Genomic DNA, 17,384 nt, shown 5'->3' with positions numbered 1-17,384 from the left:
TCAAATAAATAAATAAAATCTTAAAAAAAAAAAAAGCTTTCAGAAAATATTAAAAAAAAAAATGGATACTCTTATATGTGACTACAGGTGGCCTCTTGTTTAGGGGACCCTCGTTCTAGCCAGACTCACAGCCGAGAGCATCTGAGAGCATCTGTCTGTGGGCAAGGCACTCTGAGAAATCTGGAATCCTCTTCCCCTACGTGGGGCGTGCTCATTGCTCTGGGGACACTCAGGTGAGGCCCAGGTTGACAGAGAAATAAGAGGCGTCCATCTTGCTTGGTGATACGCAGCCTGTGAGGACTCGTGTAGCCTAGGATTCTGTTTTTGTTCAAAAAAATCTCAAATGACAAAGGTTGGCAAGAAATGCATCCTAACGTTAGTGCTTCTCCCCTTCTTTCTCATTTCCCTTTATCGAACACATATCACCAGATGGAACCCTCCTCCCCCAAATTTTGTTAACAAAACAGTGGCTTTTTCAGGATTTCCAGCTGATTTCCTCTTGGGAGGAGCATGGTGGGCGGCTGGTGACCCCCGGCCGCCGTCCTGGGCCCAGCTTTGCTGTGCTGCAGGGAGGGCTTCAGAGGCCCGGGGCCTGGACACGTGACACGCTGTTCCGAAGTCTGAGGGTGTGCGTCCAGGCCTCTTGCTGATGCCTGGGGGGCCGGTGCTGCCCTCTCTGGCCGCTGTCATTGTGTTGGGGCTGAGCCACAGAAGCCACGCTTTCCACGTCTGGGGAGTTAAAGCCTTGTGCCTTCTTCGGCTCCGTGGTAGGCCCCACACTCGGGAGGCCAGGAATGTAGGAAGAGAATACAGACAACAGATGTTTTCAGTAAAAGTTGTTGAGGCTTCTGGTAAAGAAGATTCTAGACTTTTTAGCAGGCGAATGCTCGCCTCGTAAGATGTGTCAGTGATGAGTGTGGAAAACCCACGGACGTCCAGCGGCAGGATCATGCGGGCAGTGCGTGTTTCATTGGCAGGGACAGCGACATAGGTGATGCGCGTCAGAGACAGCCAGGCCTCTGGAGGGGCTCACAGAGGTCCAGCCTCCGCTGAAGGCCATCAGGCAACGCCGGGCTCCCTTCCTCCTGCTCTGCAGCCCGCCGCAGGAGGCCTGGACGCTCCGCCAAGCTCTCCTCTGTGGCCCTGGGGGAAGGAAGGGTGCCAGAATAAGTCAAATTATCCAGGGACTAAGAAGCTACACTTCTCCGAATTCAGCAAAGACTTTGTCCTATTTTCATCAAATGAGACCCATCTGGGAAAGCCGGGAAAAGAAGAACATTTTTTTTTTTTTTAAAGATTTTATTTATTTATTTGAGAGAGAGAATGAGATAGAGCATGAGAAGGGGGAGGGTCAGAGGGAGAGACAGACTCCCCGCTGAGCAGGGAGCCCGATGCGGGACTCGATCCCGGGACTCCGGGATCATGACCTGAGCCGAAGGCAGTCGCTTAACCAACTGAGCCACCCAGGCGCCCCTTAAGAAGAACATTCTTGAAAAATAAAGTCTTCATTAAAATACCCCCGTCCCCCACCGAAGATCCCAGTAGAACAAAATGGCGCCCGTCACCCACGAGGCAGCTCCAGGTGAGGAGCTAAAGCCTAAGATGCCTCTTCGCTGCTTTGGCAATCCTACACCAAGCGGGGTCCAGTCACAGACGTGGGTAAGGAAGGTAAGAGGTGCTGTGCGGGACGAGCGGCCATTCTGTTCCCTGCCTAGTGGGAATACTTGGAACAGAGCCTCCTGTACTCGTGCAGCGTAGGGAGGAGCACCTCGTTGTGAAGATGTGGCCATGGGGGCCGCGAGAGGGGAGAGACCTGCTGAGCCCCACCTCCACGGGGCCCAGCGTCCGCCGTGGGTGCCGATGTCACGGCGCGGGCCCCGGGGAGCTGGCTCTTCGGTCCCCCCCGCACGCGCACCGGTGCACGGATGGAAAGGAGCGGGAATATCTTTCCTGCCAAATGGTCTTTTTACCAACAGATGGGACAGAACCTCTCCCTCTTCTGCGATGCTCCAGACAGACACCTCTTCTGAACCAGTGTGGACCTGTTTCTTAGGAATAGCCAGGGCACAAATAGAGAAGACTAGGTACTTTTTTTTTTTTTTTTTAAGATTTTATTTATTTATTTGAAAGAGAGAGTAGGAGTGGTGTGTTGTGGGTGGGGGAAGGAGAGGGAGAAGCGGGCTCCCCACTGAGCAGGGAGCCCGACCCAGAGCTCGATCCCAGGACCCTGAGATCATGACCTGAGCCAAAGGCAGATGCTTAACCGACTGAGCCCCCCAGGCGCCCCCATGACTAGGTACTTCTTAAGACAGTGCTGTTCTTCGTGGCGGGAATGACTCACCGAGCAGTATCTGCATGCTCCTGGGAGCTGGAAAAACACCACCAATTGGCCTATCTTGCCGATTCCTTTTCTGTGTATGCATGTTTCTATGTTGTATTATGCTTGCAAGAACATTTTTGGTATCCTGGTTTCCTCAATATCTTAATGATTTCCACCTGAATATAATTCGTAATGGCTTCATACTATTCTGCCATGTGGATATTTCACCATTTCTTAAGCCATTTCCCGGTTGTTGATCTGTTAGGTACTTTTGCATTTTTTGGAAGTGAAGACTAATTGTAGACATCGATGTGTAAACTTTTATCCCGATTTCTAATTATTTCCTTGAGATGGATTTAAAGTGGAACTGCGTCAAAGAGCAGAAGCATTTTAAGGCTCTTGATACAGGGTGGTAAGATGTTTCCCTGTGTGAAGCATTCCTTTTACTTGATCCTCATTAGAACTGAATACTTTTTTTTTTTTTTTTAACGCTGATTTAATAGGAACATTTTGCATTGCTTCAATTTACATTCTTTTAATACCAGGTGACACTGAGCCCAGGTCCATTTGGCAAGACATTGTTAGGGTGCCAGATGCTTTATTTCAACTTGTTTTTAGTTCTGCAAGTGACCCATGAGTACATCTCATAAAATATTTAAATACTACTGACAAAGTCCCCTTGACTGTCTTCTCCCCCATGCCCCTTCTGGCCCCAGCAGTAACCACTTCCCATTGGGTGTCTTCGGAGACCTTTTACTGTGTGTGTGCATGTGTGTACGTAGACAGATAGGTACGTAGTATGGGAGGGTTTTAAAAACTAGTATTTTAAATATGTAGGAAAGTGCAGTTTGTGGTTTTAAAAGTTTTTATTTGATCACGGAAGTCCTTCTGAAATACAGATAACTCTCTTTTTTTTTAATAGGAATATAGGATTTCATATTAAATGTACTATGACTCATTTAGCCATGTATTTATTAAAGCATTTCTATTTTCCCCTTTTCCCTGTTTAATTCATATAAATGTGCATTTATATTTACAGTGTAATATATGTCTTTTATCTTTTTTATTCAAGACTTTTTTTTACAGGTTTATATATATTCTCTTTTATAATAGTGAATCGCTATTTATTACTCCCTACAAGGAAAATAGTTCAGAAATTGTGTGAACATAAACTTATGTATGTGTGTAAACACATTTACAAATAATGAACTTTTAAAAGCTTCTGCGGAGGTAAAATATTGTATGTTGACAACTGATGATTCAGATGAGCTGAGAGATAGTGAATCTTCCTATTGCTCATTTTTTTCATTCAAATTTAAAGCCGATGGGTTTATCAGACATGTTAGTGTACCGCCCTTTCCGAGAGCCTCGTGCTCTTCTTCCACACTTACTGATATCTGTGAGTACCTCAGACTCACTATGCTGAAAACCACAACAAAGGAGCACTAGTATATAAAGTAGAAAAGAAAAGAAAAGAAAAGGAATTCATCTTTACAGAATTTTGAATTAAAGAAAAAAAAAACGACCCTGTAATCCTGACCTGTGCTGTTTCTATCACATTTTAAAAAAGAATGTAAGCCCAAAGTAAAATAAAAGAATTTCTTGGAGGAATTCTCTCACTTAGTTTTCACCATCTTTGTCAAAGATTTCAGGGAGGTTTTACTACTTGCCTAATACTTCTGTTCTTAGCACGTGACATGTAGAGACTTCAGTTTCCTTAACAATACCCTGTTTGCGCTGTACTCAAGCTCCGCACATCTTTTTGTCAAGGTCAGTATCTCCTTCTTTGGGTGTATATGGCACCTGTGTCCTTTGTCGGTGGGCGTGTTGTGGTTCCCCAACAGACTTGGAGCTCCTCCGAGTCTGCGCTGAGCACACCGGGCCTGGCAGCTGACTCCGCACCAGGACTTGTGGTTGCGCTCAGTGGATGGCCGACGCGAGCTGACATACTCAGTGGCTCACTCACCGAGAGAGACATCAGTTATCGGTCTAGCCCAAGGTCGTAGCAAGTGCGGGAAATCCGAACCTGAACCAGGTAGCACTAGGAAAAGATGGATGGACCCATCCAAGGTAAAAGACGTAAAGGCCGTGTTCCAGGGAACGAATTTTGGAGAGGATTGTGGAGGTAAGGTGATAACCAAAGCTCTAGCATTTTTAGGGCTTTAAAAAATAATTGGAGTTGTCGTAAAGTTTACACATGGGAATGTGAGTAATTCAATCCCACGCCTGAATTCGGACGCAGAATCTGGGTTGGAATCCTGGCTCTGTCACCTGTAAGCTGGTTTCTTACCCTTCCTCTCTGACCTTCATTGTCTTATCTGTAAGATGGGAATAGTGCCTACCTTATCTTGCTGTTACTAGGACTAGGCTGAGGTCTGGCACATCCCAAGTGCTCGGTTAGTGGAGACGGTGGGATTGTTATGGGCGGGACACCTCCAGAAGTTTCACTCAAGCTGTAGGTGACAAGTGTAGCGGAGGAAAAAATCTTGTCCTTCTGCTTCCTAGGTTCCCATTCTAGGTTTTCAGCTGGGGCCCCTGTACAAAAGGACAGATTAACAGAAGAAAAAGCAGCGTATTAATGTGCATATCTCATATATACATGGGAAGAGTGGCTCAAAGAAGTGACTAGAATTTGGCCTTATGTATTATCTTTAGCTAAAACAAAGAAAGCCAGGTGTGGGGGGCAAGTGATGGGAAGGTGATCAGGAAAAGTACAGCAAGCCAAAGGTAAGGTTGTCTCAGTGGATAAGAATCTTCTCTGAGTCTTCTTTTTATCCTTCTCTTCCTGGTAGACAGAAACACCCTTGCAAATGGAGATTTCCTTCGTACATGTACATTTTCCTTACAAAAGGGTAACTTCTACTCTCTCTCTTTTTTTTTTAAAGATTTTATTTATTTATTTTAGAGACAGAGCACAAGAGGGGGGAGCGGGAGAGGGAGAAGCAGACTCCCTGCTGAGCAGGGAGCCGGATGCGGGACTTGATCCTGGGACTCCAGGATCATGACCTGAGCCGAAGGCAGTTGCTTAACCAACTGAGCCACCCAGGTGCCCCTCTACTCTCTTTTCTGAGCTGCTTCTCTATCTACTGTTTCTCAAAATAATTGGCTCACATTGACCCTTGTGCCAAAGAGGCATATTTCGGGTGACAGATTTTGGTCTTCTGCGGTAGGGAAGGTCCTGGCAGCGGCATACGAGAAAGAAGGCAGGTGTTTGGGTAGGATGAGTGGGTTCCACCAGCCTGCTTTGTGGGGTGGTTGGTGGAATGGGCAGATAAGAGCTTTGCAGTTTGCAGACCTAGTTGGAATGCTACTGCAGGGATTTGGGAAGACGTTTTCTGTGCGGTGTAGTGACCAACTAACTCTTACCCTGGTTCAGTAGTAATCATGCTAATAGACCCATGGAAGGAGCACCGTGGAGGTGCTTGTCTAGCAAACACTTGTGCCATTTTTATTGAGCATCCCATACTGAATGCCTTGGGACAACCACAATGGTATTTCTTGCAGTAGGCTTCTAAGTTTCTCTGTAATGCCTAGGAGTCACTTGGAATTACAAGGATAAGGGAGTTTATTTATTTATCTTTTTAAAGATTATTTATTTATTTGACAGAGAGAGAGACACACAGCGAGAGAGGGAACAAGCAGGGGGAGTGGGAGAGGGAGAAGCAGGCTCCCCGCCAAGCAGGGAGCCCCATGCGAGGCTCGATCCCAGGACCCTGGGATCACGACCCGAGCCCAAGGCAGACGCTTAACCCACTGAGCCACCCAGGCGCCCAGATAAGGGAGTTTATAATAGCAAACAGATATACAAAGTGTGGCACTTTCCCCAAACAGAATAGTTTGTTACTATTAAGAAAAGTAAAAACTGAGAAAAGAGACTTAAGGTACAATCAGGTAGCCTGTGTATATTCCTTTTAAGATGTAAAATAAAGTCAGGCGCCCACTTTAGGGATGGCTGCCCCCCTTCTGGTTAGGTGGCTGATAATGGGGTCTTCGTTGGTAAGTGACAGACCAATCCCCAGGTGGTGCGGCTGACCGATCAACAGTGGCTGCGCCCGCCAGATGAGGCCATAGCTTTCTAAGTTGTGAAATAGTTGTTAAAATTTCTGAAAACCTTTTATTTCCGTTAGTTCTGGGATTTTGATAAGAGATCACAGTCAAGTGGTTTTTTCCTGGAAGGCCTTGTTTTGGGACCTAACCTCTCTGTGATACCAATAGCAGATCAGTAAGTTATCTTATTTAATGTTTTTAAACCTGATAGAAGGAAAAGCTGTTTTCTCCCCTATATTATCAGTGTTTCCATGAGAACTTTCCTTGAGGTACACTTTACTATGTTCCCAGCTTTTACTTGGTAAAGATGTAAGAAACCCTGTAACAGTGCTTCTACATGTATTATTTAAAAAAAGATGATTCAGGGAGCGCCTGGGTGGCTTAGTCAGTTAAACGTCTGCCTTCGGCTCAGGTCATGATCTCAGGGTCCTGGGATTGAGCCCCGCATCGGGCTCCCTGCTCAGCGGGGACTCTGCTTCTCCCTCTCCCTCTGTCTGCCTCTCCCCCTGCTTGTGCTCTCTCTCTCAAACAAATAAATAAAATCTTTTTTAAAAAAAGATTAGATTTTTCAGTACTTACGGTTTTGGAAAAGTCCTTTTATATTCTTCCTTTGATTAGAATTATGTGGCCTGCCCCATTTCCATTTTAGCTCTGGCTATCAGAAATTTAAAAATTATTTTAATATTCAAGCACACCAAAGCATTATCTTGTGGTTGGAAAATCAACTTCTTTTGTTCATTTTGTGACTTTATATTTATGCCCGTTCCTTTCAAGTGCACGTGCGACTTTCTTGGATATGGACAACATTGAAATAATCTAATAAAATGAACTTCTCATGATAGTGGCATTCACTCATTTGGCTTTTATCTTTAAGACTTTGGGAGAGAGGGACACCTGGGTGGCTCAGTTGGTTAAGCATCTGCCTTCAGCTCAGATCATAATCCCAGCGTCCTGGGATCGAGTTCTGTATCGGGCTCCCTGCTCAGTGGAAAGTCTGCTTCTCCCTCTGCCCCTCGCCCTGCTCGTGCTCGCTCGCTGTCTTAGATAAATTAAAATAATAATAATAATAATAAAAGACTTTTGGACAGAAAATGAGATGCAGTTTTAATTGGCTTTGTGAATGCCAGGGATCTCGAAGGAAACACTAGGGCCAAAAAACCCTGGGACAGCTCAGACACCATGCAGTTTTTCATAGGGATAGGATGAGCACCGAGGAGCATGGTGATGATTTGAAGTATTTAGCATATAGATGGCCTGGACTGCTGTTCATTTGGGAGAAAATAATGAGGATTGCATGAAGAAATTGCGAAGCCCACGGGGTGAGGAAGGTCCTTTCTTACACCTTGGGGCTGAAGTGTGCGGCCGTGCTGGTCACTCCCCTGCTCTGTGCCCTCCCGTCCTGGGTTCTGCTCTGCTGAAAGCGCTCATTGTGCGGGACCCTGGTTGTTTGTTTACAGCCCGTGTCTGTGTTGGAGCTGTGGGCGCTCCAGCCGCCTTGGTCTTCTTTTGTCGGCCGTGCCCAGCACAAGGCTCACAGTGTGTTCTTGACACCGTGATTCATGTTTCTGAAATAGCAGATCAGAAGGCACATTTTAGGCCAGTAAGTATTTCAGTATATGGGCAAATATTTTGAAGAGTCAAAAAGGGTTGGGAGGCATTTTTTGCCCCCAAACTATGTGTTTGTTCAGCCCCCTAGCCCCCGCAAACTCAGAAAATCCGATCTCCTCCTCCCCCACATTTCTCGAACTTTCCGGTTTCTAAGAGCAGTTTGGTGCTGAGGCTGGCTGGAATGGGGTAGGTGGCACTTTGTCAGGCAGCCCTGCCTGCCGTGTCCCCTGTGCAGGTCTGCGTGGCCCGGGTGTGGACATCCACTGATAGGTTTTGAAGGCCTTTTGTGCTGAGGACACAGTGGTGACCAGTGTGGACTCTCCCCCAGGGAGACGGGGTTCCTGCTTCAGAAGCATTCGAGGCAGACTCCTGTCTTAGAATTTATACAGTGAACTTTGTGCTTGCCTTCTGTTTTCCTTGAGGGCGCAACACAGAAAACCATAAGAAAGCTTGACAGTCCTAGGTTGTGCTGTGATCAGGATGCTCTGCTGTAAACAGAACTAGACGAGGGTATACTGATGTACCTTCTGCTTCTGTACCCACTCTCACCCCAGAAACGAGCTTCGTGTACCACTGGCGTCACTGTTGTCCCAGCTCTGGGACCCGCGGTGCGGTTGTCCGGTCACTTCGGGGTCAATGAGCCCTCTCTGACCGTGTTCCCACTGGATGGCCAAATGAGTCTGTACTAGGATACATCGCTTCAGTGGGTGACATGTCATGACCTCTCAGTAACTTGGGCTTCTCTGAACGCACCATGGGGATGAGACCTGCGTCGTGCTGAGCGTTGCTGCACGAAATTCCCGTTGGTGTCAAGGCAATGCTTTGCAGAGTGGCGGCATCTGACCCTGACCCTCACTGGTGAGTCTTTCAGTTTTGAGCCATTGTCTCTGGTTTTTGTCTGTGGCGTGACGTGGAGCCCATCACTTTACCCCTTGGCGGCTGAGAATCCTCATCTGTACAGTCAGGGTCATTTGAGGAGCCTCTGCGTGGTTTGAAGCTTGAATAACCTCCGTGAAATGCCCGTCCCAGGACTCAGAGCAGAATGGGCGGGCAGCACACCACAGCCACTCTTACCTCTTAAGACGGGAGACTTTTCTTCCTTAGCATTTTGTAACATGGGTTTATAATTCCTTTTAACAGTTCACGCCTATTGATATTTTCATGAATCCGCAATGTATTTCAGGTCCTACAGATAGATAGCGCGCTTCTTGGTCTGTAGACTGGTGCTGTCTGCTGACTGGGGTTTTCTCGTGTGGCTGAGGACTGAGTCTTGATGCAAAACAGCAGCTGCAGTTTGATTGATTGTCTGATTGACTGACTAACTTGGGTAGTCTTTAGTGGCAGGTCTGGGAAGTAAGCTCTGTACGTAAGTCATCTCATGTAATCCCTACCAGGAGGGCAGTGCAGCACAGAGAGGTTGGGTGGGTTGTTGATGGGAGGACCAGTGATCTACACCCAGGCGCCTAGGCCCCCCCCCCCACCCGCTCCCTTCAGCGCGTGCGCACCAGGGTTCTGTGCATGGCGTTCAGTCTGGACTTGAACACATCGTTCTCTCCTTAAAGGGCGCATGCTTTCTGTGTAAAGGTGTAAAGACAGCACAGACCATCCACAACACTGCGCTCTATCTTCCCGCTGGACCTTTTTCCTGGCCTGTCCCCGCTCTGGTTCCTGGTGCTCAGGTCTCGGGGGCGGCTGTGTGTCCAGTAGTTAGGAGCACGGGATGTTGAAATCAGACAGCCGTGGGGTGAAATCCCGGTTCTGTCCGTTAGGAGCTGTGTAACCTAGAGCAAGTGACTTGTCCTCTCTGTGCCTCAGTTTCTCATCTGTAAATGGAATAATAAATAGTACTTACCTTAAAGGGTTATTATGAGGATTGAGAGTACACACGCACACACGCATGGTGCTTAGAAAGGTGCCTGGCACACCGTGTTTGTGGCTAATTACGGCATGGTGGGTGCTCTGCACACCGCTGTGGACTGCGTCACTCCTGTCTTCACCCATCGCTCCCCGTGTGACGGGCACCCTGTGGAAGTCTGTTGAGGGAGGGGGATGGATCTGGGTGGGCTGAGCGGTTGAACACATGACCTGTTCTTTTTCATCTTGAGGTTAAATTGGACTCATTGAAATAGGCTATCTCGGCTTCAGTAGAAGCAGAGTGCTTGCTTTGTGATAAGCACAGGCTGGATATCGGAGGATTAACTTACGGAATCTTTCTAGGAGCCTCACGAGGCAGGTATTGTCCCATTTTACAGATCGTAAGTTTTCGTGCACTTTAATCTAATGCCTGTAGTGAAGATATTGGACTTTGAACCAGGGAAGCAGGGTGTGAGTCCTACAGCCTAGCTGGGCTTGCCCCCCAGGTCCCCCGGGTGACTTCCAGCTTACAGTAAAGCACTCCATGAACCCTGTGTTGTCTGTACGATCGCAGCTTCCGTGAGGCGGAATCATGGATCCCAGTGCTATCTGAGCACCGATATGGGAGCTCTGCATGCTGGTAATTGAAGTGTGGTCATGCCATGGGACACAGACGCCATATTCCTTAGTTAAAAATTCTTGCTTTGGGGAAAATCTTCATATTGAAGCCAAATTCTCATACTGTAGGTTAAAACTGATTGCTGTGCTCTGTCTTTGGCAGGAATGGAAAAATGCTGTCCATTGCTCTTGGCCAGGTGGTGCTTAACGTGATGTCCCACCGTGGCCCCGTCCTTGCTTCCTCTTCCCCAGGTTAATTGTGCCCTGTGACTTTCACACTTTGAGTTAGGTTTCAGGGCGCTCTACAACTTCTCCTTTTGATCCTTTCCCTTTTTTAAGAAACATTTTCCCCCAGGAGAGTAGAGCCCTTAGATCGCTTTGAGCCTGGCCGATATTTATGATGGCATAGTCAGGGTCTGCAGCGTGAAGAAGGGAACCTGGGCGAGTGACGAGCTGTCCTGAAATACTCCTCCCTGCCGCACTCTTCATGACACTGTCCGCGGGGCCTTTGCCAGGCAGCTGTCCTCGGCTTTCCTGCCCCTGCTCCTCCCTCAGCTCAGGTCCAGAGCCTGCGGCCAGCTGGGCATTGGCTCAGCGACGTGGGGGCCCCGACGGAGTCCAGTGGGTGGGTGTCTGCCTCTTCACTGATCCTCACTTGCGCCATGTGTCGGAGCTGACGTGTTACCCTAGTGGGGGAGCCTGTTGGTTACACAGTGTAAGAACTTCTTGAGAAGGGGCTTGACTTCATTCTACAGAACTCCAGATTCTACCCTCTGAGAGGTCCTTTTAATCTTTGAACCGGCACGCCATTTGTTTGTCCCTGGGAAGAGCACCAGTCCCCACCTCCCCCTTGCGGACCTAGTGTGGGCCTGCAGTGACGTGATGTGTGGTAGGTGCCTGTAGCTTAGCACATCGTCGGCGCTCAGCAAATGTTGGCTGATTATTTAAAAGTGAGCACAGGTGCTGTGAGAGTAGGAAGTTTGGGGCACTCACCCAGCTTTGAATGGGGATCACGAAAAATTCCCCAAGGTCGTCAGGCCTCCGTGAGTTAGTCAAGAGAAGAAAGGGAGGGCAGGGTGTCTCGTGAAGGGCGATGGCCGCAGGGTGTTCACTGTGATGGGCGGACAGCGTTGGGACATGTGTGCAAAGCTGGGCAGGGGGCAGATTGTGGAGGCTTCCGGGAAGTGGGGGGCAGACGGTTAGGTTGATCAGGGTGCTGAGCACTGCTGACTCGGGGAGGCAGAATTAAGATCTGAGAGTCCTGATGGGACAGGTCTGTCTGGAGAGTGCGAGGGCAAGAGGACAGGTACACAATGTGTGGACATGTGTAACAGGGCTTGCTTGCAAGTTCTCGGCGGCTCGAGGTAGAGCCCGAGGCAGCCGGGTGGGACTTGCCAAGCCTTTGGCGGGCATGTTCCTTTTGAGAAATTGGATTAGGCAGGCTGCATGTGGATTTCTAATAAGGAGAAAGTCTGCCCAAGAAGTAGGAAGAGGGTGTTGTGCGCGTGTGTGTGCTGTTGGCCCAGAGCTCCTGGCTTGGGCGGGGAAGGGCCTGTTCGCCATTTTCCTCTCTTCTCCTGTATGTGATGAAAATACTGCTCTTGTCTGACAATTACCTTTTGATTAACTTCGTGTCTGGGGTTTCAGAGTTGTTTCTTTTTTCTTTTCTTTTTCTTTTGACTATTTTGTTTTGAAGATTTTATTTATTTATTTGAGAGAGAGAATGCATACAAGCAGGGGTCGGGCAGAGGGAGAGGAAGAAGCAGACACCCTGCTGAGCTGGGAGCCCCATGCAGGACTCGATCCCAGGACCCTGAGATCATGACCTGAGCCGAAGGCAGCTGCTTAACCGACTGAGCCACCCAGGGACCCCTTTTTTGACTGTTTTTCTCATTTTCTCATCAGTGGTTAGGAGGCGGAATGTAAATGCACTAGAAGGTGATTTCTCTTGAGAGGACTCTTCTCCCCACCCCTAAGTACATGCACGTAAACACAAAGAATGAAGAGTAGCAACTACGTTTTCTTTCTTTGGCAGCCTGGAGTGGTTTGGTATGCCCCTGGAGGAAGGGTTGTGGAAGTAAGTGTCGATTCATGTCCGAGTGACAGCCAACTGGCATCTGAAGTGACGGTCAGCCTCCCGGAAGGAATAGAGCCATTTCCCTGGCATTTTGTTCAGAGTCTGCCAGATGGCTAGAGAGCATCTCTCCCGCCACCGTGTTGCAGTGCAAGTAAACACATGCACTTCTAAGAAACGTCGTTAGCAGGAGGGGTTCTTTGAAATGTTTAAATAAAGAGCCTTCACTGTATGCTCAGTGTCTTGATTCTTCCCCCTTCTGGTAGAGCAGCCCGTGTTCCTGAAGCATCCCTGAATGTTGAAACCATGGAGAGGGAAAGGCGAGCCGCGGCTGCTGGGCTCGCCCTCCCGTGGGGGTAGAGCCCGGGAGGGCACGGCTCAAACACCCCGGTCTCCACCAAGCCTCCCATGACTGAGCTGGTCTGCCGATGACTTAGCTGCCCTCTGGATCAAACGGAACCCCCTCTAACTGCCCACCTTATGACGGCGAAGAAGCAGGAAATGTGGCTGGTCCATGAGCCGAACCGCAGACGGGGGAAGCAGCCAGTGCCTACGCCCTCCTCCCCGCCAGGAGCCAGGACTTTGGAGGAGTGAGTGCATGCAGGGCAGAGACAGGGCAAGCACAACAGGAGCCCAGCTCTTTCAATGCCAGAAAGGAAGGAAAGAAAAGTTAGGAAAATAAGACAATGGTGGGGTGGCGCGTTGCACAGATAAAGGAGGTAGGTTTAAGGGGGTGCCTGCCGGCTAGATCTGAGGTAGGTTGAGCACCAAGACGGTGTAGCACAGAGATAAATCATACGCGGCAGGATAAACATGATCAATTATTGAAAAACTAGAACTTCCTGTGTGGCCACAAATGGACAAAGAGGTGAGCAAACAATAAGGTACCGAGTAACGAAGGGTAATGTGGAGGGTGTCGGAGCGGCCGTGGCCGCACAGGTCAGCGATGGACGCGAGACCTAGGGGGCATTTTGATGAGGGGCAAGGTCTTTTCCTGGCCTTACAGTATCTCCTCCCTGGTGACGTATTAGCTTCAAGAGAAAAAATAATTTTTTACCGGAGAAATTGGACAGCACTTGGCCTGGGCGGCCAAGGAGGGGCAGGTGGGCCTCCCGCACCTTCAGATGAGACCCCTGGAGAAGAACGCATCACCTCAGTGGTTTCTGGTTGAATTGAATCATGAGGAAACGTCAGACAAGTCAAAACAGAAATGCTTTATTAATACAAAAGAGATGGGGGATACTAATCTGAACTGCGAAGGCCATGAAAGACCAAAGCAAGCTGTGTGTTTCGGAATAATGCAGCTAAATGCTATACGCCTGCCCCTGGACTGGATCCTGAATTGGGGGAAAGAGTCTCCATGAAGCGCATCGTGGGGTTAATTGAAGATGGCGGTAAAGTACTGGGTTTACCGCCATCTGGGGATATCCCCATTCTGAAGTGTTTAGAGGTGAAGCGCCATGACGCCTGGAACGTACCTCCCCCGGCCCAGAATCGACGCTGTGTGTGTCCGTAGCGAGTCTGCAGCGAGTGAGTGGTCAGGTCCATGGCTGCTGGGTGGTGGTAGGGGCATCTGAGTGAGGCGTACTTGGCGTTCTTTGTACTATTACTGTTCCGTGACTTTTCTGTAAGCTCGAACTTATTTCCAAATAAAAAGTTAAAAAGAAAAGAAGCAGCCCAGCTGTTATAACTATGACTTAAAGAGAAAAGGAGGGTGTGTGGACAAGATACGCGCATTTCTTAACTATTCTGGTGTGCATGTTCTACCTCCTGAGTTTCCTGTGGTAAATAAACATTTAATCCTATGACCGTCACTTTGTCACTCAACAGGCAAAGCCATTTCTGTGTCTGTTGGCTGAGAAAGTATATGCAGTGCAAGGAGAAATAATAATACTGCTTTTCAGGTTGAAACCCTCCTATTACGATTTGGTGTCATGGAAGAGGGTTGGAATGGTCCAGGTGGTTCTCGTTCCTCTATGAGGGAACGTCAGCTGCTGCATTTAAAATGATACTTGCCTATTCTCAAAGTCTATGGCTCAAATTAAAAAAAAAAGTGTGTGTGAAAGGTCTTTGTAAATAACGAAGATTTCTTCTGAAAGCATTAAATTATTATTAATAGGGGCGCCTGGGTGGCTCAGTTGTTAAGCGTCTGCCTTCGGCTCAGGTCATGATCCTAGGGTCCTGGGATCGAACCCCGCATTGGGCTCTCTGCTCTGTGAGAAGCCTGCTTCTCCCTCTCCCACTCCCCCTGCTTGTGTTCCCTCTCTTGCTGTGTCTCTCTCTGTCAGATAAGTAAAATCTTTTAAAAAAATTACTATTAATAGTTTTGGTTAACGACGAAAAATGGCTTTGACTGGAGGTTGATGGAGATTTTCTTTACTTCTGGTGGCCCTTTTCCCTTTTAAATGTCAAGAATGATGGCACAAGAGAGTTTCCTTCCCCAGTGGGCCCTTTGGTTCCTTCTAGTTGCCTCCTTTCTCATTTCCTGTCCTTATTATTCCAGGCAAGCTCCAGTGACCGAAGAGCTATAGATCTTCTGAATTTCGAGAGCAGTGAAGTAGGAGCATAGCAGAGAGTGTATGAAAGACAACACGTAAGTCAGACTCCACCTTTTATCCATTTGCAGACATGTCATGGATCTGAAGTTCCCCAGAGTCACTCCTGCTTTGTTCTGTGATTGTACATGAGGCTCTGCTGCATGGAGGGGCCCTCTAGGCCTTCGAGGGGCCCCAGCTCAACATCAGCCCAGGGAAGGCCAAGTCTGGTTTGGGGAAGGAAGGAGACAGGATTGGACTGGGAAGGCAACACGGGCCAGGGTGTAGACATGTGGGAAACGAAGGGCCCAAGGAGTAGCATCTGCCAGGGTCGCTGAAGATGATGGAAAGGGTGTTGTGAGTTCTCAAGTCACGTAATAAATCAGGACATTTAAAAGGAAAAAGGGCCATCTGGATTCAGGATTCAGGAAAATCTCTCCTGAGTCTACACCATTTTTCACCTTTAACTGAAACTATACCTTGTCATATAATTGCTTGTAGAAGAAATTATGAGGGAAGGTTCCAGGGGCGGGGGGCCTAGGGTGCCATTTGGGCCCAGGACTTTTCCTGTTTTCTGGAATTGGTTGTGATGGAGGCTCTCTATCTGGGAAGATTGTGGCTACCCAGCGTGCGCTCTGCTCTGCACTTGGACGGCCTGGGGCTGTGTCATCGGGCTTGCCGGCCTGCCATGACGTGAAGGGTTTGCTCCAGAACCAGACCAGCACACCATTGCTTGTGTTGAGAAACAGTCTTGACCAAGAGTGAAAATCCCCTGCATGGGATTGCGCTCTTCCTGGTGCTGGTTGCTTGGCATCCTGAAACACAGTTCCCATCTCTGTGTACATACGCAAACAGGAGAGTGCTTTGTGTTGCTTGTTTTCAGGCTGGATAAGAAGGGTATATTGCACATAGCATTCTGCAGGTTACATTTACTCAGTTGTGTTGTTCACATTCACTTGTTGCATGTGAACCTGGGGGGCTCAGTCGGTGAAGCATCTGCCTTCAGCTCAGGTCATGAGGCCAGGGATCGAGCTCCACATCGGGCTCCCTGCTCAGCGGGGAGCCTGCTTCTCCCTCTGCACCGCCCCCCTCCCCCCCGGCTTGTGTTCTCTCTCTCGCAAAAATAAATAAATAAAATCTTCTAAAAAAAAATCTATCACATTTTATCTGTTGCTCCACTTCCTTCCAAAATTGGGTATTTTGTTGCCAGTCTAATGGGTATAAGATAGTATATCACTTGGTCTTAGTTTGCATTTTCCTGATTAATAGTGAGGTTGAGCATTTTTCTTTTTACTATACTTTGGAGAACAGAGTTTGTGATTTTAATGTAGACAAAATTTTCAGTCTTTTATTGTATGGCTAATGGCGCTTTTCTTCGTTTCTGGTTTTTTTTTTTTTTGGTTTTGTTTTTTGAAATACTGTCTAGTACTCCCTTAACTATATGTGTTTGGTTCATTTTCATTGCTAATCTTTTTTTTGTTTGTTTTGATTGATTGGTTGAAGTTTTTGTTGATTTGTGTTCTCATTCAGTGTTCTTTTCTCTGCGGGTTTGGAATGCATTCCGTTTCTGTCCTTCGGTGATTACCCTGAAAGTACACTGTGCATGCTTCATGGTTTTGAAGTCAATCCGTAGTTAAGTTGTTGCTCTCCCCTCTCAGAGTAGTATGAACTTGTAGGACACCTAGTGAACAGTGTCTCCTTCTGTTCTCATGCCTTCCTTTCTGTGTTTCAGTTCTGTGTTTTGCCGGACACGTCAGACTATGGTTACCCGTTAGAGATGCTATGTTTAATTTCATATTTCCACCATGTCTTGCATCTCTTCCCTTCCTCCATCCTGTACCTTTCCCCTGGTGAGAGGTGCCTCCTTCAGAATTGTCTTCTCTCAGAATCACTGAGTGGTAGCTTCTTTCGACTTTGGTTTATGTGAACATGTGTTCATGTTGCTGTCCCAGTTCTTAGCTGACAGCCACTGTCTGGCAGCATCGTGAACATACTGCTCATCGTCCTACGGCTTTCGTTGTTTCTCTTGGGAAACCACGGTAGGTCTTTCATCGTCATTCTTTGGTAAATGGCTTAGCTTATTTTGAGATCACTTACTTGTCATCGGGGCCCTGCAGTCTCCCTGCCCTGTGTCTGTGTGCGGCTTTCTGGTTTTTATACTGTTTGTATTTGCTGTGTGTCGTGTATCTGTAGATTCATACCATTCATTGGCTCTGAAAATTTCCCAGCTATTAATGCTCTGAATGCTGTCTCTCTCCCCTCACTCTATTTGCTCCTTCTGGTTTTGATAAGTAGATGTTAGAGCTTCTCTTTTTCTTCTCTGTGTTTT

At 47.8% G+C, this 17,384-nt stretch overlaps 1 protein-coding gene across 18 annotated transcripts in view; it reads left to right on the top strand.

Annotated features, from left to right (window-relative positions):
- Positions 1 to 17,384, top strand: part of SGMS1 (sphingomyelin synthase 1) — a 265,936-nt gene that overhangs the window by 73,462 nt on the left and 175,090 nt on the right. For 15 of the 18 annotated variants that reach the window (XM_064594560.1, XM_064594553.1, XM_064594557.1 and 12 more), the window contains one exon: positions 15,025 to 15,114. The exons of the other annotated variants lie outside the window; for them this stretch is intronic. The gene's annotated coding sequence lies outside the window, so the exon portion shown is untranslated. The remainder of the gene's footprint in view (positions 1 to 15,024; positions 15,115 to 17,384) is intronic. 18 annotated transcript variants of the gene reach the window in all.

Source organism: Mirounga angustirostris, unplaced genomic scaffold, assembly GCF_029215605.1.
Source record: "Mirounga angustirostris isolate CCGP_5_RB_7025 unplaced genomic scaffold, mMirAng1.0.hap1 SCAF_6, whole genome shotgun sequence".
NCBI lineage: Eukaryota > Metazoa > Chordata > Mammalia > Carnivora > Phocidae > Mirounga > Mirounga angustirostris.
Note: the sequence above shows the minus strand (reverse complement) of the source record. Positions and strands in the feature narration are given on the sequence as shown.